This window comes from Brienomyrus brachyistius, unplaced genomic scaffold (assembly GCF_023856365.1).
Source record: "Brienomyrus brachyistius isolate T26 unplaced genomic scaffold, BBRACH_0.4 scaffold27, whole genome shotgun sequence".
NCBI lineage: Eukaryota > Metazoa > Chordata > Actinopteri > Osteoglossiformes > Mormyridae > Brienomyrus > Brienomyrus brachyistius.
Genome location: NW_026042306.1, coordinates 4,209,995 through 4,216,206, shown reverse-complemented (window position 1 = coordinate 4,216,206; position 6,212 = coordinate 4,209,995). Strand labels below are relative to the sequence as shown.

At 41.5% G+C, this 6,212-nt stretch overlaps 1 long non-coding RNA gene across 1 annotated transcript; it reads left to right on the top strand.

The window, feature by feature from the left end:
- The first annotated feature begins 827 nt into the window (after window positions 1-827).
- LOC125720932 (uncharacterized) lies at window positions 828-5,947 on the top strand. The gene is made up of 2 exons (XR_007385614.1): window positions 828-969; window positions 2,398-5,947. It is a non-coding gene; the product is annotated as an uncharacterized LOC125720932 (long non-coding RNA).
- The last annotated feature ends 265 nt before the right edge of the window (window positions 5,948-6,212 follow it).

Sequence of the window (6,212 nt, the reverse complement as noted above, 5' to 3'; positions counted from 1 at the left end):
GAATTTCCTGTAGGTATTGTGGCCAGATGTCCCAGTACTTTTGTCCATAGAGTGTAGCTGGAAGACTCAGGTTAGGCTCAGCTGATGTGCTGCAGTGTCGGCTTAGTTTGCAGTGGCTTACAGGAGTTATGCCAAGTGCGGCTTATGCACGGCAATCAGGGTGTTGGCAAAAAGTAAGAGGAACGATTCATTTATGCTACCATTGGCCCAGTTACGCTCAGGCCTATGGTTGCATATCATAAGGCAACCGGTAAGGGTCCATGAACTAAGTTTTCCCGTTTTACAACAACTCTGTACATAAATAAGGAGCCTACCATCCATTTTTGTGTCAATAACATATTTATTCACATTATGATTTTTTATGATGAGGTGTTAAATAAGCTGGCTCCAATTTAGAATAGTGTTCTGTTTTTCAAATATGTATAAAATAATAAATTATGTCAATTTTATTAACATATTAAGATGTTTTGTTATCATATTTATGATATTTACACTGTAAAAATATCCATGCTCTTACAAGACAAAGTACTGTATTTTGATTATACTAAGTATGGCGTCAAATTAGTGCCAAAAGCCGTGCGCATAAAAACCAGCCGCGCATGCGCTCGCGAGCAGAAAATCCATGCTCTCTACGCGCTCGCGATTGCACAGCACTCGCTCGCTCGCTCGCTCGGCGTTAAATTAGTGCCAAAAGTCGAACCACGCGCGTGTGTGCGCTCGCGTGCTGAAAACCCATCCCCTCTACGCGCGCGTTCGCTGGACCCTATCTACGCGCTCGTGTCTGCTCAGCGCTCGCTCGCTAGACAGGAAGAATTTTGACACTTTGGAGGCGGGAACAGTGGCTAATGGCTCCGCTTCTTTGATTGTTTTTTTTTTAAATATTGACTACTATTTGCTATTTGCTTTGGTAGAAGATAAAGATAATTGACCAATGGATGTGGGATTCACACTGTCATGATGTCGGAGCAAGTAAGTCTTACACTTCACATGTTCACATGTTTTAGAGATTCTGTTTTCATATTCCACGTTAAGGATTGGAATCGCGTGTGTCTTAATTAAAGCAGAGCTTGAAATTCAATGCGGTATAGCTGGTATCTCGTGCAATATTATTTATTCACAGTCTGCTATCATAATTTGGGAATTTCCCGCTTCGTCTTACTGTATATAAAAGAATAGGCCAATGTACGGTAAATTGCATTGTGAATAACATTTCTTAATACAACATCACAAAGCCAATTTAATAAATTCAAATCCTGGGAAGAGCGCTCCTCAGATATTAGTTCTCGGGTTAGTGTTAACAGACTATAGGCGAAACCACCTTAAGTGCTATCTGTTAATGTTTATTAAATTAGCATTAGAATGGAGAGGTTTTTAATATCTTTTGTCCTTGTACCTGCTAAATACACTCATTATTAGGCCACTTAAAAAAAATTGGTTCTCGTCCTTTTTTTTGGAGGGGGTGGGTCGGGCGGGAGGGATTATTTATTTATTTATTTATTTTTACAAATTTTAATTGTTTGAACTTTCAAATATGTAAGAAAATACATATTTGAAAATACATACAGAAGAGAGCAGACCTACTTAGTACGCCTCCTCAGTTCTTCCAGTTTGTTGCGTTTCAAATATATTAAATGTAAGAAAACACAAGAATGTAAATGTATCTCATAAATGCCTTCCCAACTATGGATTTGGATACTTTATGCTGATGTTTCATGTGAATATAAAAATGATACTATTTGAAACCAATATTCTGTTTGTCATTCCCATTCTAAATGAACAACCAAGATTTAAAAATATATATCTAGAAAGAAAGTGTATTAAAACATCTTAAAACACGAGGAATTTACAAAATACAGGAACCTGAATGGTTGAACAAGGAAATGCAACTCTACAAACAAGTACTTAAGAACATGTACCACATAACTTCCCCAGATTTAAATCTTTGCACCAGCCCATCTCAGGTAGAGTCAAATTTAGGTTCATTAAACCATTCCAAGACTAGGATTACACAATGTGGATCAATCGTTGATGTGGAATGCGCGGGAAATTCAAATTTCGTCATTCTGGGGCATTTTCCATGTGATTTTTACGAAGAAAAAAAGAATTAATTCGGGTTGGAGGCATTTCAGTGGGTCGGGCGGGGACGAGAACCAATTTTTTTTTTTTAAGTGGCCTTAAAGCCATAAAGTTGTCTGCCTGCTACATTGGAATCTCCACTGAGTGTTTTTGGTGGATTTTATTTAACTTTATATAAAATGTATCATCATACATGAACAAGCACCTCACAAAACAAAAACATTTCATTTTCATAATTAAAACTTTTGAATGGTAGGCCTAGTGTGTTGATCAGAGACAAGATCTTGACACCTCATTAACTATAATTTGTTCTGTGAACAGCTCAGATACCACCTTCTCGAAAGTCTTCTGCATAAAATAGAAATGGGATTCAGCGCGACTCCACTAAATTTGGATTACCTGGAGTTCCTTTGTCATCAGGAGCTGTATCTTCTGCAGGCCCTGTCTAATCACATTGAAGTACCTCCTGCTATCACCCTGGCTTTGCAAGAGCTCTTTGACCTTGTGAGGGCACATCTGGAACGTCCAGCCCCATGTGTCACACAAGAAGTCACTGCCACCAAAGGACGACCCAAGATTTTGATTGAAGAACAACGTTTGAAAGAAATGCTCTATACACAACTTGCTGTGCCTTGCATAGCCACACTGATGGGTGTTTCAAGAAGAACAATCTTAAGAGGAATGAAAGAGTATGAGCTCTGTGTTAGGGACACATATAATTCCATCCGTGGTGAGGAACTTGACAATTTGGTTTCTTCTGTCAAGAATGATCTACCAAATGCAGGCTACAAGATGGTCAGAGGGAGGCTGCAGTCAATGGGCTACAGGGTTCGGTGGAGAAGAGTTGCAGCCTCCATGCATAGGGTTGATTCCATGGGCATCATATCAAGGTTGTCAAGTCTTGGCTGTGTTGTACGCAGAATGTACTCTGTACCAGCGCCCTTGTCTCTGGTACAACGTGGACACAAACCACAAGTTGATCCGGTTTGTATTAACAGCAAATTCATTTGAAGTTTGTTCATCTACAGCCCTGGGTGGATTGGTGTGAGGTGGTGGTGGGGCTTTGGAGAAGATTTCCTGCCGATCAACACTGGCAGCTTATATCTATGTGTCATGGAGGTCTCGGGACTCACAGATATTCAGAGACATGTGGATAGTTTACCAGTGTTTTTCAGCAGGAAATAGTTATTACTACAAATTGTCACCCCCCCCCCCACAGAAACTGCATCTGGCTATAGTGGGAAAATCTTTGTTTTTTTATTATTTGTGAGAACTTGACAGCCCTTAAATTGCTTTCAGCAAAGTAAACAAAACTTGGAAAAAATATATGCTCATTCACCAGCAGTTTCTAATCTGGGGTCTAAAGTGGTCAGGCTTGCAAGTGTATTTGGTTATTTGTCTATCCTAGCCTGTTGCAGTGTATATTTCCTGTATATTTTGCATATAAAAATGTTGTATGTTATGTCAGTGCTTAATATTATCATGTAGTCTTCATGAACTTTGTTTTAACCCGACTTAATGGCTTTCTTCATCTTGGCCAGGGACTGCATTTGAAAAGTAGCCACTTGACTAAAACTGGCACGTTTTCAGAAATGCCAGCAACAATAGTGATAATGAACACCCCTCTAACTGACTCTCAGTTGGTTTAGAAAAAAGACTTTTAAGAGAAAAGAAAGCCTTCCTTTGGTTTTGCATTTTTCTCTTTTTTGTTAGCTGTGCACATCATATCAGAAGAATACATCACAATTAAATTAGTTAAGAAATAACAGACTACGTATATACAATATTAAGGTGATAACAACAACCCTCACTGTCTCTTGGTGCTGGTTCAGACAGGGCATTCTGCAGCAGGGACACCACCCGTAAATCTCCCTATCACAACAGCCCACACAACAGAATAACATTAGCGTTTGATTCAGTAGGGCTAGTCCGGGTCTGGAAAGCAGTTGGGCCAGATTTTCAAACCAAGAAATTTAGCTGGGCCAGACATTTTCAGCGGCCCAGTAAGCAGCAGGTAATGGCATTTTAAACAAACACAAATCAAGGTACATTATTTTAAAAAGATACAACTGAACAGAATCTGAGAGCAATATTTTTTTTCCACTTCTGCAATAAGAAAAATATTTTGGTCGTATCTGACCTAGACACATCTCAAAGTGCATAAAAAGAAAAATTGGGGAAAAAAAGGGAAAAACTGGCTATAATCATCATCCGCTTATACTGTAGTGATCCATTTCACCCACACAGGCATGATCACCATAAGCGGTTTCCACATTATTGTCGAGGTGACTATTCACTTTACCTCTGCTTTCTCCGACATCTTCCTGATTCTGCCGCCAACAAGGGGCTCATAGGGTGGAGACTGAGGGTGTTAAACAGACCAATCTTACTTTTGTCCCTGAATGCAACAAATAATGTTGTATTTATCTGTCAAAAGTCCAGCACCAAGAAAAGCAACAGAGCGATGATAGAAACTGCAATAATAATGGAAGTGCGCCGCCCTACAGGGAAGGAGGAGTGATGGGAGTCCAGGTGGTGGCTAAGCGTGCGTGGGGAGAGGCGTCGTACTGTGAGGCTTTATGAACTTCCGATGGGGCAGTGCTGTCATACAGGGGGGAGCCTTAGAGGGGCACTGTGGCCGCGTGCGAGAGCCCTGGGTAATGAGTGGTAGAGCTGCGCAGGAACTGAGAGCCCAAGCTGTTGTACATTCCACTGGACTGGGAAACTGGAGTGAGCGAGGAGGAGCTCATTGACCACAAACCGGGATACTGGCTGTGTGTGAGCAATGGGGTGGAGATTAAGGAAAGACGTTAAATCAGCATGCAGTGTTGCCTGGAAAAAACAACAAATAGTGTCACTGTACTAAAACAATATCAAAATAATGCCTATTTTTTATTCATTTTACTTGTAGAGTGCAAAGTACAAAGGAAAACAAAGAGTAACTATGCTGAAATAAATCAAAGCATGTCCCAGAATGCAGTGATGGGCCTGAATGGATCAGGACAGAAGAAGGTGAAAGACCTGTTAACGAGGTGAGACGATGCAGACACAGGCCGGGATGTGGGTATAGGCGAGAACAAGAGGGAAGACGGGGGCCCAAGACTCAGCATGGGGGCAGGTGGGGGAGGGGAGGCACGGGCTCACCTGGAGCTGCTCCCGGAGGTGCCGCTATGACTCATGGGTAACATGCCGGAATGGGACGGCACCTGTAGGCTGGACCAGTTGTCATGGGACGGCAACATGGACAGACAGGTAGACGAGGTGTCTGAATAAGCAGCTGCAAGTATAAAACAATAAATGAAGCAGGTATGTGGTGGGCAGTGTCCTTAATATGGTCAGTACAGAAAAGGCATGTCATCATGTTATGTATATACTACCTCCAGTTACTTAATGCCTAACTTTAATACATTGATTGATTTGTTCACTGCTGTAGCCTGTGTCAACTTTCCTTTCAGACAGATGTAAAGTCCTTTCTGTTTTTGTTCTGCTGAGTTTCTTTTGAACAGCATATGGCTGAATTCTGTTAAACCTCAGACTGAAGAGAATTGTGTTAATTGAAAAGCAAATATCAAAAACTCAGTCCGCAGGAATGTTTTTCAGAAGATTTCTGTGGACTTTTGGAAATTTCACGAAATTCCATCGCTCGATTACATAAACACTGAGTGAGATTTCATTGCCATTACTGCAACGTATGAAGAGGATTATGACTTATTACTTTAGGTTATCGGACTGAGTGAGTTTTGGAAATTTGCTCTTCAATCGATAACTGAAGCAGGGCTGCGAATGCAGAGGTTATATACGTCGCATATCAACAGAACTGTATGTGTATGTCTTGTCTTAATTATTTTGATTAAATGTCTGACTATTCCCAGTATGTGTGGACATACTTGGCCAAATAAAGCTGATTCTGATTCAGTCAGAGGGTAATCGTCGGTGTGCTGTACTATCGTGGTGACCCACAGAGAAAGCTTAGGACCATGATTTCAGTGTGCGCTTGTGTGAGGGGATAGGCAGGGCGGCTGCTCACTGGGTGATGCACTCCTGTGGGTATAGGGGCTGGGATAGGGTGCGGAGCGGTTACTCCTCAAGGAGGAGTAACGGTCACAGCTGTGGGGGGAGGAGAGGGAGAGGGTGCT